Source organism: Trichomycterus rosablanca, chromosome 13 (genome assembly GCF_030014385.1).
Source record: "Trichomycterus rosablanca isolate fTriRos1 chromosome 13, fTriRos1.hap1, whole genome shotgun sequence".
NCBI classification, from domain to species: Eukaryota; Metazoa; Chordata; class Actinopteri; order Siluriformes; family Trichomycteridae; genus Trichomycterus; species Trichomycterus rosablanca.
In genome coordinates this window covers 30,275,884-30,292,085 of record NC_086000.1, presented here as the reverse complement: position 1 = coordinate 30,292,085, position 16,202 = coordinate 30,275,884, and the positions used below count along the sequence as shown (strand labels likewise).

At 41.6% G+C, this 16,202-nt stretch overlaps 1 long non-coding RNA gene across 1 annotated transcript in view; it reads left to right on the top strand.

Annotated features, from left to right (window-relative positions):
- The first annotated feature begins 6,139 nt into the window (after positions 1 to 6,139).
- The window catches only part of LOC134324960 (uncharacterized), a 178,684-nt gene continuing 168,621 nt past the window's right edge, over positions 6,140 to 16,202 (top strand). Inside the window, exon 1 of the long non-coding RNA XR_010014246.1 lies at positions 6,140 to 6,343. This is a non-coding gene — a long non-coding RNA (uncharacterized LOC134324960). The remainder of the gene's footprint in view (positions 6,344 to 16,202) is intronic.

The following is a 16,202-nucleotide window of genomic DNA, read 5'->3' as shown; positions in this document are numbered from 1 at the left end:
ATTCAAACAATGCTTAATTGGTATTTGTAGACCCAGTGATGGCAAAGAAAACATGCCCTACACCACAATATCACCAAAACAAAGCAGGTTGAGTCCATGATTTATTATTTTTTTTATTATTTTGTTTATGCATTCCCCCCCTTTTCCTCCCAACTTTAGCGTATCCAATTACCTAATTGCATTATGCTTCATCTCTACTGATGTTGATCCCTGCACTGGTTGAGGAGAGCCGAGACTGACACACGCCCCCTCCGACACGTGTGCAGTAGCCGACTGGCATCTTTTCACCTGTATGAAGCAAGTTCATATGCAGATTAGCTTTGTGTATGGAAAGCCACACCCTGATCAACGCATTATCCCTCATTTTTGTGCAGGCGCCATCAATCAGCCAGCAGAGGTCATAATTACATCAGTTATGAGGTCCCATCCGGCTCCCACCCTGTATTAACAACAGCTGATTGTTGCTTGTGTAGGTGCCCTGGCTGAGCTGAAATTTGAAACGACGATTTCGAAATGTCAGCTTTTGTGTGCTAGCGTGTTTTACTGCTGTGACACCTGAGTGCCCCGGATCCATTAATTTTTTTATACAAATGTTAATTTTTAACATCTGGATTTGGCAGCAGAAATCAATTTACAGTATTAGGTTAGGCAGTATTTCTTTAACTGTTCAGTTATTTTGGTGAACCTGTGCCCACTGTAGCCACGGGTTCTTAGCTGACCTAGGGCGATTCTTTGCTGTTGCCGCCCATCCATCTTTAGGTTTAAAGTGTTATGCATTCATAACAACATAAACGAGCAGGTGTACAGATGTTCAAAATAAAGTGGCAGTGAAAATACATTAACAGTTTTGAGCACCATTATGTCCATGTGATATATTTTATTTATTTTTATTATTTGTACAAATTTAAAGAAAGTACGTTCAAGATAATATCTTTGAAAAACAAAATTTTTTATGGATTCAAGTTACAGCAGTTTCAGTCATTGAATGCAAACCAGTCATGACTGAAACAAAATAATGCAATTTTATGCAATTCTATCCGTATCCATCAAATGGCGCCAGACATTTCAAATGCTGGTCAGGCTAATTGCTGCCTGTCATGAATTTCTGTTTGAACGACCACAAACTGAGAACTGATGTAAATTAGACAATAGTTTGACCAGGTATGAATTAGATTAGACATAAAATCTGCATTTAGTTATTATGGTGTACTTCTATTTTTGTAAGACAGCAGTTAAATAAGTTAAAACTTGTTTTGTAATATCTAATGCACTGTTGCATGTTTTAATGATTTTATGTATTGTAGCCAATACACAAATAATAACAACAATAATAATAAAGATAATAATAATAATAATAGCAGAAATAATGATGATAATGATAATAATAATAATAATAATAATAATAATAGAAGTAATAATAATGATAATAATAATAATAAAATAAGTAATAATAATGATAATAATAATAATAATAGCAGTAATAATGATGATGATAATAATAATAATAGAAGTAATAATAATGATGATAATAATAATAATAAAAATTATTAATAATAATAATGATGATGTTGATAATAATATTATTAATTATTAATAATAATATTAATAATAATAATAATGATGATGATAATAATAATAATAATAAAGGGCAGCACGGTGGCACTTTCACCTCACAGCAGGAAGGTCCTGGGTTTGATTCTCAGGTGGAGCAGTCTGGGTCCTGTCTGTGTGGTGTTCTCCAGTGTCTGTGTGGGTTTTGTTTGGACTGTGGGAGCTCTGGTTTCCTCCCACAGTCCAAAGACATGCAGTCAGGCTATTTGGACATATATATATATATATATACAGTGTATCACAAAAGTGAGTACACCCCTCACATTTCTGCAAATATTTTATTATATCTTTTCATGGGACAACACTATAGAAATAAAACTTGGATATAACTTAGAGTAGTCAGTGTACAACTTGTATAGCAGTGTAGATTTACTGTCTTCTGAAAATAACTCAACACACAGCCATTCATGTCTAAATAGCTGGCAACATAAGTGAGTACACCCCACAGTGAACATGTCCAAATTGTGCCCAAAGTGTCAATATTTTGTGTGACCACCATTATTATCCAGCACTGCCTTAACCCTCCTGGGCATGGAATTCACCAGAGCTGCACAGGTTGCTACTGGAATCCTCTTCCACTCCTCCATGATGACATCACGGAGCTGGTGGATGTTAGACACCTTGAACTCCTCCACCTTCCACTTGAGGATGCGCCACAGGTGCTCAATTGGGTTTAGTCCATCACCTTTACCTTCAGCTTCCTCAGCAAGGCAGTTGTCATCTTGGAGGTTGTGTTTGGGGTCGTTATCCTGTTGGAAAACTGGAAACTGGCCCAGTTTTCGAAGGGAGGGGATCATGCTCTGTTTCAGAATGTCACAGTACATGTTTGAATTAATGTTTCCTCAATGAACTGCAGCTCCCCAGTGCCAGCAACACTCATGCAGCCCAAGACCATGATGCTACCACCACCATGCTTGACTGTAGGCAAGATACAGTTGTCTTGGTACTTCTCACCAGGGCGCCGCCACACATGCTGGACACCATCTGAGCCAAACAAGTTTATCTTGGTCTCGTCAGACCACAGGGCATTCCAGTAATCCATGTTCTTGGACTGCTTGTCTTCAGCAAACTGTTTGCGGGCTTTCTTGTGCGTCAGCTTCCTTCTGGGATGACGACCATGCAGACCGAGTTGATGCAGTGTGCGGCGTATGGTCTGAGCACTGACAGGCTGACCTCCCACGTCTTCAACCTCTGCAGCAATGCTGGCAGCACTCATGTGTCTATTTTTTAAAGCCAACCTCTGGATATGACGCCGAACACGTGGACTCAACTTCTTTGGTCGACCCTGGCGAAGCCTGTTCCGAGTGGAACCTGTCCTGGAATACCGCTGTATGACCTTGGCCACCATGCTGTAGCTCAGTTTCAGGGTGTTAGCAATCTTCTTATAGCCCAGGCCATCTTTGTGGAGAGCAACAATTCTATTTCTCACATCCTCAGAGAGTTCTTTGCCATGAGGTGCCATGTTGAATATCCAGTGGCCAGTATGAGAGAATTGTACCCAAAACACCAAATTTAACAGCCCTGCTCCCCATTTACACCTGGGACCTTGACACATGACACCAGGGAGGGACAACGACACATTTGGGCACAATTTGGACATGTTCACTGTGGGGTGTACTCACTTATGTTGCCAGCTATTTAGACATTAATGGCTGTGTGTTGAGTTATTTTCAGAAGACAGTAAATCTACACTGCTATACAAGCTGTACACTGACTACTCTAAGTTATATCCAAGTTTCATGTGTATAGTGTTGTCCCATGAAAAGATATAATGAAATATTTGCAGAAATGTGAGGGGTGTACTCACTTTTGTGATACACTGTATATATATATACACTGTATATATACATATATAAATGAACTAGTATATGAGGGTGTGTTACCCTGCATTGAACTGAACAGATATCTGCCCTGCCTCTAGTGTGTCTGGGTGGTGCCTAAACCACAGCAACCCTGGATAGAATGATTAGAATGAAACAGTAAATAAATAAAGGTTAAGTTATATGAATAGTTTATTATTATTAGTTCCTGACATTCTTGTAAGCAATGTGGGGGTTAACCACACCATTACCACCAAAACAAGTGGTGGCAGTGTTGGTTCTACACAACAACATGGTTCCTAAGATCTTAGATTGGTTGCTTGCTTCTGGTCACTGTTCTTTATGTTTGCCTTATCTCCAAATAAAGTCTTTTCAAGTAAGCCCAAAACATGCTCATATAACACAGTTGTCTAACCCTCTGCCTTGTGAGCGTGAATGCGTGGGTGAATTTAACCTTGCATTTGATTAATGACCAGTTAAGGGTGTATTTCCCCTTGTTTCCGTGTTCCAGAGCATCAAAGTCAGTGACGCCAACCAAAATAAATTATTTTGTAAAATAAATAGTAGGGTTTATATAACTGGTAAGGGAGGGTGAAGCTACTTAAAATAGTCTCCACTTTTATTTATTTTATTAGGATTTTAACGTCATGTTTTACACACTTTAGTTACATTCATGACAGGACAGTCACTCACTTTCTTAACCACTTATCCAATTAGGGTCGCGGGGGGGGCACAAGGGGGCACAAGGCACACAGTAACACCCTGGATGGGGCGCCATACACACACCCATTAACCTATAGGGCAATTCAGTGTCTCCAATGAACCTGACCGCATGTTTTTGGACTGCGGGAGGAAACCGGAGCTCCTGGAGGAAACCCACACAGACACGGGGAGAACATGCAAACTCCGCACGGAAAGGACCCGGACCGCCCCGCCTGGGGATCGAACCCAGGACCTTCTTGCAGTGCCCGACAGGACAGGCAATTACTGGTTATTCATCAGTTCAAGTGTAATGTCAAACACAGTCATGGACAATTTTGTATCTCCAATTAACCTCACTTGCACATGAAACCGGATAATCCGGAGGAAACCCACACGGAGATGGAGAGAACATGCAAACTCCACCTGGGAATCGAACCTAGGACCTTCTTGCTGTGAGGCGACAGTGCTACCCACCATGCAGCCCAGTCACCACTCTTTCCAGCTATGCTTTTGTATTTAATAGATCATAAATGTACATTATAATACTGTGTGAGAATGTATTTCTGTTCCTCCTAAGCTCTATATGGTTGTGTCCACAGTATCTGAGTGAGCTTATTGATCACTACAACCCAGCACGTCCACTTTGTTCACAAGACGCAGGGTTACTTATAGTTCCTAGAATTAAAAAGATCACGGCTGGTGGAAGAGTGTTTTCTTACAAAGCTCCACAACTTTGGAATAATCTTCCTGCCTCTGTTCGGGATTTGGAGTCTCAATGTTTAAGTCTAGACTGAAAACATATTTATTTTCTCAGGCTTTTAACTAGTATAGACAAAGGAGCAGAGCTTGGGGGTTCTTGGTCATAGAAACTTGTGGTGATCAGGGATGTTGGGTTGCTGTCGTTCTGCCTCTCTTGTCCGATCACTCAGGTTTGATGATGGTGGGGAGGTGGACGCTGATGTCCTATGAAAGCCTTCATGACCTTGTTACCTGCTCGCTCTCCCTTTTAGTTATGCTGTAATAATTAGGGCTGCCAAGGTCTAAAACTCTCTGTAAAACTGATATTTTTCTCAAGTCGCATTTTAAATTTTTAACTACAGCTTCTGTTGTTTTACCCCGAGGTCCTTCTGATGGGAACCTGTTTACCTGCCCGAGGTTAAGGAATGAAGTCGAGACTGCCGTGCCAACAATGCTGCTCTTGCCGGATGTGACGGGAACCTGGCGTGTTTGCACCAAGAATGTCAAGAACTCACTACAGACTTTATTACAGACTGAACTGAATAATAACTCTATTATTGTTTATTTATTTATTATTGCTAGTTATAACTTTTAGTTTAATATAAATTTTGTGTTTGTATGATTTGTGTAAATCTTATTCATTTAAAGTATCCTCCAGACCACCCAAGAAGGATGGTCCCTGCTGAGTCTGGTTCCTCTCAAGGTTTCTTCCTGTAATTTTAAGGGAGTGTTTTTTCTTTGCCACAGTCGCCCTCGGCTTGCTCAACAGAGGTTTTTGTATCTGTTGGTCCTGGATTCTGTAAAGTTGCTTTGAGACAATATCTATTGTAAAAAGTGCTATATAAATAAATTTGACTTGACTTGACTTGAATTACTGGGTTTCCATATTATTTTTATGGAATATAATTATAAACTGATAGGAATATTGTGTCAGATCGGACTGACACCTGCAGTCTGATAAGCCTGCTATCACTCTGCTGTGCTTTCCGTCTCTCTTGCTGTCTGGAGATTTCTTCATGTTGTATCTGTATGAGTGTCAGGCTGCTCTGCTCTGTTCGGTTCAGTCCCTCCTTCTGCGGACTTCCAGCTATCAGCCAGGGGATTGAATGTCCCGTTTTGTATAGTTCACAGCAGGTTTTTTTGGGGTAAATAAAACCATAGACGTGGAATCTATGTGCAAACCGGATCTGGTGTAACTCGAGCGATTATCGGATGATCAGCTGGTTGGGATTTTGTGCGGCGGATATTGTGCGGCGCTGGGATGTTCTTCCGCTGAATCGGAGAGCTGAATACTCATTCCAGTCCGACCGAGTGGAGAAACTGGGTATGTGAGAGCAGTTTGCAGTGAAAAAGACGCAGATTTGTTTGATCTGATCTGGATTTCTGAGGATGAACGGATGATGGTAGAGTTATAAAGGACATCGGCGCATCATTCTGGACGGAGAGGAATGGACGTGTTTTCAGTTGTTAAGGTAAGATCAGCAGTTCTGATACGTTTGCTTAGTGTGTCCAGACTGATCAGTTATTAGTAGTAGAAACGATCATGGATTAGTGGTGGATAGCGCTGGATTTTATGATCTGACGCAAACCGACGTGGTAGGAAAAGTTGCGCAAACAGTGACGCTTTAGATTGAGATTATATGAAACATCCATGTGTATTTGATTCATGATTATAATGCATTGAAGTGTTCAGTATTGTGTGATCTAGTCAAGTCAAATACATACATACACACACATGCAGGAGCAGCTGTATTAAACTGTATTGCAGTGTATTGTGTACATATGAGCATCCCATACAAACACAATGGGTATAACACAAATTAGTCCAACAGAAATGCATTGAGTTGATCTATACACTTAATTTAACTTAAACATCTTCCAGCCATCTCTAATGATGACTTTTGCAGTAGGAATTGCATTTGAATGCATTTGTGATCTTGGTGTAATTCTGTATTGTTCTGTATTTTTTGTTTGCGTGTAATGGCTTTTAAAAGTGATGGTAATTGTGCACTAGGAAGGGTGCAAGAACGTCTATTGCATGCTGCACCATTTTATTTTAGGGAGTGGTGTAAGAGCGCTTGTGTGTGTGTGTGTGAGTGAGTGAAGGAGTGAGTGAGTGGGGGTGGATGAGAGAAACCATTAGAACCTAGACGAACCCATCTCAATGTCATTCATTCATTAATTTTTTATTAACGGCTTCATTTCAACCAGGGTCGGTAATCTGGCAGGGCACCGGTCCATCACAGGGTGACACACATTTACCCAGTTACTCACACTCTAACAGTAACTGACATGAGTGCCCACAGGAAACCAACACAAACAAGGAATAAATGTTCAAAAGTTCATACAGACAGTAACCAAAGGCTTGATTGTGGTCTGGGTCATAGTAAGGCAGTTGCTTCTTGGAAACACTATGTACAAGGCAAGAATACACCCTAAACAGGGTTTCAATTGATCACAAGGTGACACACCCACACACACATCACACACTCTTACACCAAGGGGCAACCTCCTTAAAATATTTGGAAGGAACCCAAGTGGACATAGCGAGCACTTAGTGCTGCCCGGATATCAGCACCATGGTCAGCGCATTGCCAGCAAACTGTACTGACATTAAAACACCATGAACTGACCAAAGGTGAGGATCGAACCTATGTCCTTAGGATTCTTTCATGCAGGCATTCACTCTACCATCTGTACCATTGTAATACCAGGCCTGGTTTTGTCTATCATACAAATTTTAAATTACAGACACACTGCCTAGGACAGATCTAAACAATGAACTGTAGAGGCATCACTAGAATGGTTACTGAGACTGATCACTCCGGGCGAGTAACTGTGCATGAGGACAATGCTAATTTCTCAAACATAACCACATGGTCACACTAAAAATAAGACTAAACTATAACTAGTGCTGTGTGGTGTAAATTATCCAAGTTATTCTCAGAAAGATGCTTTGTGGCCTCAAAAATGTGTCATTATTATGATTATTATTATTTTAATGAATTGAAGTATCCACTTTGAGAGGCACATAGTCAATAACAATAGCTAGATATGCTGTGACATTTCATTTATGCTTGATTAGCATTAGGGCTGAGAAAAACATTAATAACACCATGATACCACCAGCCTGAAATTTGACACATGGCAGGTCCATTGATTCGATATTTGACACATGGCAGGTCCATTGATTCGTTATTAGATTCAGCAAACTAACATAATAAAAGGAAATGAATTAACTAATTAAGGGTGCTGACTGTCCCATTCACAGCCAAAGAGTATACAGAGACCCATGACAGGAGAAAAAGAAAAATGCCCTTCATTTCACTTGCAAAACAATGAGACCAATTATGCTATCTTCAACCCCAACTCAGAGATGAAGTGGGGTGTCAGTGACCTGACCTTCCACAAATGGGGTGTGCTCTACAATAATGCTCATGGTTTTACAATGGGATGTCCAGCAAGCTCATGGTCAGGTGTCCACATGCTGATCACCCATAACATTAAAACCACCACCTTGTATTTGCACTCACTGTCCATTTTATCAGCTCCACTTACCATATAGAAGCACTTTGTAGTTCTACAATTACTGACTGTAGTCCATCTGTTTCTCTGCATGCTTTGTTAGCCCCATTTCATGTTGTTCTTCAGTGGTCAGGACTCTCCCAAGACCACTACAGAGCAGGTATTATTTGGGTGGTGGATCATAATCAGCACTGCAGTGACACTGACATGGTGGTGGTGTGTTAGGTTTTTAAACACCTCACTGTCACTGCTGGACTGAGAATAGTCCACCAACTTAAAATATCCAGCCAACAGCGCCCCGTAGGCAGCGTCCTGTGATCACTGATGAAGGTCTAGAAGATGACCAACCCAAACAGCAGCAATAGATGAGCGATCGTCTCTGACTTTACGTCTACAAGGTGGACCAACTAGGTAGGAGTGTCTAATAGAGTGGACAATCAATGGACACGGTATTTAAAAACTCCAGCAGTGCTGCTGTGTCTTATTCACTCATACCAGCACAACACACACTAACACACCACCACCATGTCAGTGTCACTGCAGGGCTGAGAATGATCCAACACCTAAATAATACCTGCTCTGTGGTGGTCCTGTGGGGGTCCTGACCATTAAAGAACAGGGTGAAACCAGGTTAAAACAGTATGTAGAGAAACAGATGGACAACAGTCAGTAATTGTAGAACTACAAAGTGCTTCTATATGGTAAGTGGAGCTGATAAAATGGACATGGCCGATCAGTGTTTATATACATATAATATAATAATGGTAGTAGTAGTAGTACTAGTAGTTATTTATTTATTTTTAAATCTCAGATCTTGTTACACACAATGACCATCATATGACCTTCATTTGATAAGGCCTGATAAATACACAGTCATAGCTCAGTTTTCCGTAGATAACCTTGCACTGGGTGTTTGTATTAAGACCATATTGAGCCATGATATTGTATTGATTGTTTTTTCTATGTGTTTCATGTGCATATTTTTGGTTTATTAACTCATTAAACCATGTGGTCTAATAAGCAAACACTTTATGTGTAACATCTTTTGTATAACCTTTATCTCAGACTATCATGAATAAGGCATACAATAAGCTGTCAGGACCACTGGTGCTAAATTAAATGCTTCCTCTTTCAAAAATGCTAAAAAGCTCAGAGCAACCCCACTGGCACTCACTATATCAGGGGCACACTAGGAAAACTGACAGCCTAATCTGAGTGTCTGGCATTGAAGAGCAGCTGTGGCCTGTGGGAGATTATGGAAATTTCACTAATAAATTTGGAGCTGGAAATTTTTCACCCACTGGACCCAATTTATAGAGGGTGCTACACAATGCTTTGGTTTTACAAAGACAGACAGTAGTCTGGGACAAGTATTTATCTACAATCAGTTCATCTTGTTGTTGATGATACTACTGGGATAGGTAAAGTAATTGCATTGTCTTCGGTACAAGCATCCTTGAGTAGCATTTTGCTACATGCTCAGTCAGTTTCTACCCGAGCGTGCTAGTGCATTTCTTAACTAGTGAAGCTCTGGGAACTTTAGTGCTTCTATACATTTTTGAAAAACCACTTTTCAAAATAACACTTACTATACACCGATCAGGCTTAGCATTATGACCACCTTCCTGATATTGTGTTGGTCCCCCTTTTGCTGCCAAAACAGTCCTGACCCGTCGAGGCATGGACTCCACTAGACCCCTGAAGGTGTGCTGTGGTATCTGACACCAAGATGTTAGCAGCAGATCCTTTAACTCCTGTAAGTTGCGAGGTGGGGCCTCCATGGAACGGACTTGTTTGTCCAGCACATCCCACAGATGCTCGATCGGATTGAGATCTGGGGAATTTGGAGGCCAAGTCAACATCCTCGAACCATTTGGTCATTGCAGTGACACTGACATGGTGGTGGTGTGTTAGTGTGTGTTGTGCTGGTATGGGTGGATCAAACACACCAGCGCTGCTGGAGTTTTTAAATACCATGTCCACTCACTGTCCACTGGTCCACCTTGTAGATGTAAAGTCAGAGACGATCGTTCATCTATTGCTGCTGTTTAAGTTAGTCATCTTCACGGGGCACTGTTGGCTGGATATTTTTGGTTGGTGGACTATTCTCAGTCCAGCAGTGACAGTGAGGTGTTTACAAACTCCATCAGCATTGATGTGTCTTATCCACTCATACCAGCACAACACACACTAACACACCACCACCGTGTCATTGTCACCACAGTGCTGAGAATGATCCACCACCATTGACCATTGAAGAACAGCATGAAAGGGGGCTAACAAAGCATGCAGAGAAACAGATGGACTACAGTCAGTAATTGTAGAACTACAAAGTGCTTCTATATGGTAAGTGGAGCTGATAAAATGGACAGTGAGTGTAGAAACAAGGAGGTGGTTTTAATGTTATGGCTGATCAGTGTATTTTGATTTGACTTCACTCACCAATGTTTAGTGACTCACCTCAGGATTGAATGAAGTACTGTGAGATGGAGGAAGAATTACAGCAACTCAAGGCAACTCAAGTCTATTTGTATAGCACCTTTCATACACAGTGGCAATTCAAAGTGCTTTACATGAGGAAAAAATTGAAAGCATTAAAACATTTCTGAGATCTTGAACATCAGAAAGGAATTTTTGACAATTAAAAGGACATGAAATTAAAACCAGAGAGATAAAATGCTTTACATACTGAATAAAAAAAAAATTGACCTAGAAAAACTAAATGAAAATCTAAAGTAAAGTAGCTTATAAAATACCTTATTCTAGCCTACATTCCTGGGTAGCATGGTGGCACAGTGGTTGGTGCTTTTGCCTCACAGCAAGAAGAACCTGGCTTTGATTCCTTGGCCGGGTGGCCAAGGTCTGTGTGGGTTTCCTCCGGGAGCTGCAGTTTTCTTCTGTGTTTGTGTGTCTGCCCTGTGGTGGACTGGTGACCTGTCGGGGGTGTTTCCTGCCTTTTCGCCAATGAATCGGACCCACCGCGACCCTCTCCAGGATAAAGCGGTGGTAAAACAATGTTTATTTGTTTGTTTGTTCATTAGGATTTTAACGTCATGTTTTACACTTTGGTTACATTCATGACAGAAACGGTAGTTACTCATTACACAAGATTTATCAGTTCACAAGGTTATATCGAACACAGTCAGGGATAATTTACTATCTCCAATTCACCTCACTTGCATGTCTTTGGACTGTGGGAGGAAACCGGAGCACCCGGAGTAAACCCACGCAGACACGGGGAGAACATGCAAACTCCACACAGAAAAGACATGGACCGCCCCACCTGGGGATCGAACCCAGAACCTTCAAAACAGACAATAAAACAGACATTCAAGTACAGAAATGGAAATGAAACATTGCTCACTTATTTATTATTTTAAATGATTAGCATTATGCATACACTACTTTTAGTACTGTACTGTTGTGGTCAACTTTATTGGCATCGTGGGTGGCACTGTGGCTCAGTGGGTAGCACTGTCACCTCACAGCAAAAAGTTTCTGGGTTCGATCCTTAGGTGGGGCGGCACGGGTCCTTTCTGTGTGGAGTTTGCATGTTCTCCCCGTGTCTTTGTGGGTTTCCTCCGGGTGCTCCGGTTTCCTCCCACAGTCCAAAGACATGCAAGTGAGGTGAATTGGAGATGCAAAATTGTCCATGACTGTGTTCGATATAACCTTGTGAACTGATGAACCTTGTGTAATGAGTAACTACCGTTTCTGTTGTGGATGTAACAGGGTGTAAAACATGACGTTAAAATCCTAATAAACACATTATTGGCATCCTTAAATATTAAGTGCACCATATAAATTCCCCCTTAAAATGAAATATATAATGAACCTGCTTAGATAGATATGCGTATACACAGATCAGGCATAACATTATGACCACCTCCTTGTTTCTACACTTACTGTCCATTTGATCAGCTCCACTTACCATATAGAAGCACTTTGTAGTTCTACAATTACTGACTGTAGTCCATCTGTTTCTCTACGTACCTTTTTAACCTGCTTTTACTCTGTTCTTCAATGGTCAGGACCCCCACAGGACCACCACAGAGCAGGTATTATTTAGGTGGTGGATCATTCTCTGCACTGCAGTGACACTGACATGGTGGTGGTGTGTTAGTGTGTGTTGTGCTGGTATGATTGGATCAGATACAGCAGCGCTGCTGGAGTTTTTAAATACCAAGTCCACTCACTGTCCACCCTATTAGACACTCCTACCTAGTTGGTCCACCTTGTAGATGTAAAGTCAGAGACGATCGCTCATCTATTGCTGCGGTTTGAGTTGGTCATCTTCTAGAGCTTCATCAGTGGTCACAGGACGCTGCCCATGGGGCGCTGTTGGCTGGATGTTTTTGGTTGGTGGACTATTCTCTGTCCAGCAGTGACAGTGAGGTGTTTAAAAACTACATCAGTGCTGCTGTGTCTTATCCACTCATACCAGCACAACACACACTAACACACCACCACCATGTCAGTGTCACTGCAGTGCTGAGAATGATCCACCACCTAAATAATACCTACTCTGTAGTGGTCCTGGGGGTTCTGACCATTGAGGAACATGATGAAAGGGGGCTAACAAAGCATGCAGAGAAACAGATGTGTAACAAGTGTAAGTGGAGCTGATAAAATGGACAGTGAGTGTAGAAACAAGGAGGTGGTTTTAATGTTATGGCTGATCTGTGTATATGTTTGATACAGAAAAGCAAACGAAACAATTTAAAACAGTTCCAGGACATGATCAGTCACACCCTTGTAACGTTTGTAACAAAGGACAAAATAATTAGTTAGACAAAGGATTAGACCTGTGATTAACTAGAAATTAGACTCATCTGTCTCTACCTTGTTGGTTCTCATATAGAGGGTAGTGGTAGCTCAATGGTTAAGGTACTGGACTAGTAATCAGAAGGTTGCTGATTCAAGCCCCACCACGTTGCACTGTTGGTCCCTTGAACAAGGTCCTTTAGCCCCAATTGCTTGAACTGAATTCAGTCATACTTCTAAGTCACTTTGGATAAAAGCGTCTGCCTAATGCTGCAAATGTAAATGTAATGCCATGTTGCAACCCCTGGGCTTTTTAGCAAGCCTTAATTGCTTGGATTGTATTTGCTCACAATTGTAAGTCCCTTTGACAAAAGCATCCGCAAAATACCATAAATGTAAACAGGAGTTTGATTAGCTTATGAATGGTGTATTTAATGCTTAAAAAGGTCAGTTTTATTCCCTGTTCTTTGTTCACAATGGCAAACACAATAGAGCTGCCTGAGCTGCCAAAAATGCAATTATCACAAAGCACAAGCAGTCTTAAGAGTACAGTCTCCAAAGACCTTGACATCCCAGCTTAAACAGTTTTAAATTGTATCAAAAAGTTTGCTACTCTGGACTATGGAAGAGTCGAGAACCTTCCAGAATGTGGTGGAAAGAGAAAAATCGATGAGAGAACTGGATGTGGCAAAGAAACCAGAGATAACATCCAAAGAACTTAGACTGAGCTGGAGACATCTGGGGAGATGGTTTCAACCGTACCATACACTGCACATTAAACAAATCAGGGCTCTAGGGGTGAAGGCAAAGAAGGACCCCACTGCTTACAAAGAGGCATACAAAGAGACTGATTATTGCCTATAGACAAACCAGTCATTTTGGGAAAATGTTCTATGGACGAATGAAACCAAACTAGAGCTGTTTCTTATAACCGGCAAAATAAAGCATACAAAGAAAAGTACATTCTACCAACAGTGAAACATGGTGAAGGATTCATAATGTTGTGGGGCTGCTTTGTTGCCTCTGCAAGTGGAAGGCTTGAACATTTTACAGGAGTAAAATGTGCTCCAAAGTGTAAGAAAACACACAAAATGAGTCCAACAGCAGGAAGCACACATCCAAAAGTACACAACAATGGTTACAAAAAATGGACTGTTTTAAATTGGCCAGTAATTAATGCGGATTTTAGTGCAATTAAAATTTTTAGAGAGAGCTGGAATCTGCTGTTGGGAAACGGCACCCTGCAAACATTCAAAAGCTTGAGAGAAGAGCCAGCAGACAGGTTCCAGAAACTCACAGATGGCTACAAAAACCTTTGAAGGCTGCCATGCTGGCTAAAGTTTGTGCATCCAAGTATTTGGAAGGGTGCCTTTAATCCTGTCCATGTCATATACTATGTTTCTTTTAGAAGCACTTTGTAGTTCTACAATTGCTGACTGCAGTCCATCTGTTTCTCTACATACCTTTTTAACCTGCTTTCTCCCTGTTCTTCAATGGTCAGGACTCTCCCAGGACCACCACAGAGCAGGTATTATTTAGGTGGTGGATGATTCTCAGCACTGCAGTGACACTGACATGGTGGTGGTGTGTTAGTGTGTGTTGTGCTGGTATGAGTGGATCAGACACAGCAGCGCTGCTGGAGTTTTTAAATACCGTGTCCACTCACTATTAGACACTCCAACCTAGTTGGTCCACCTTTAGATGTAAAGTCAGAGATGATCACTCATCTATTGCCGCTGTTTGAGTTGGTCATCTTTGAGATCTTCATCAGTGGTCACAGGACGCTGCCCACGGGCTGGATATTTTTGGTTGATGGACTGTTCTAGGTCCAGCAGTGACAGTGAGGTGTTTAAAAACTCCACCAGTATTGCTGTGTCTGGTCTACTCATACCAGCACAACACACACTAACACACCACCACCATGTCAGTGTCACTGCAGTGCTGAGAATTATCCACCACCTACATAAAACCTGCTTTGTGGTGGTCCTGTGGGAGTCCTGGCCATTGAAGAACAGGGTGATGGACTACAGTCAGTAATTGTGAAACTACAAAGTGCTCCTATATGGTAGGTGGAGCTGATAAAATGAACAGTGAGTGTAGAAACAAGGAGGTGGTTTTAATGTTATGACTGATCGGTGTATGTTGACAGGTCTGTAATGATACAGAACATATTGGCTTTTTTATACTAAACAATCAAGGGTGCCAATAATCTTGACTGCAACTGTATTAGATCATAGAAAGTAGTTTTTCTCACTTTTATCTAGAATGTAGTAAAGAGATTAATAATAAGTGAGGTGGCAATTATTACAACATATTTTTTACAGTAACACTAGACATCTACAGCTATTGCTGTAAAAGGTGATACTCCTGGTAATGAGCCTGTACCCACTATGGTGCCATCAGTGTTAAAGCAGGCAGCTAATTTAAAGAGAGTAAAGCTCATTTTAAACCATGCTGCTTCTGCACAACTGATACTACTCAGTGAAGCGTTCCAGCCTTGCTCCCCACGTGCATCAGTGAGCCATGACCCTGTCGCCGGTTTACCACTTTTCCTTCCTTGGTCCACTTATGATAGATACTGACCACTGCAGACTAGGAACACCCCACAAGAGCTGCGGTTTTGGAGATGCTCTGACCCAGTTGTCTGGCCATCACAATTTGGCCCTTGTCAAACTCACTCAAATCCTTTTTCTTGCCCATTTTTCCTGCTTCTAACACATCAAGTTTGAGGATAAAATGTTCACTTGCTGCATAATATATCCCACCTACTAACAGGTACCGTGATGAAGAGATAACCAGTGTTATTCACTTGTCGCTGGTCATAATGTTATGCCTGGTCACACACACATACACACACCCATTCACTTATAGGGCAATTCAGTGTCTCCAATTAACCTGACTGCATGTTTTGGACTGTGGGGGGAAATCGGAGCTCCCGGAGGAAACCCACGCAGACACGGGGAGAACATGCAGACTCCGCACAGAAAGGACCCGGACCGCCCCACGTGGGGATCGAACCCAGGACCTTCTTGCTGTGAGGCG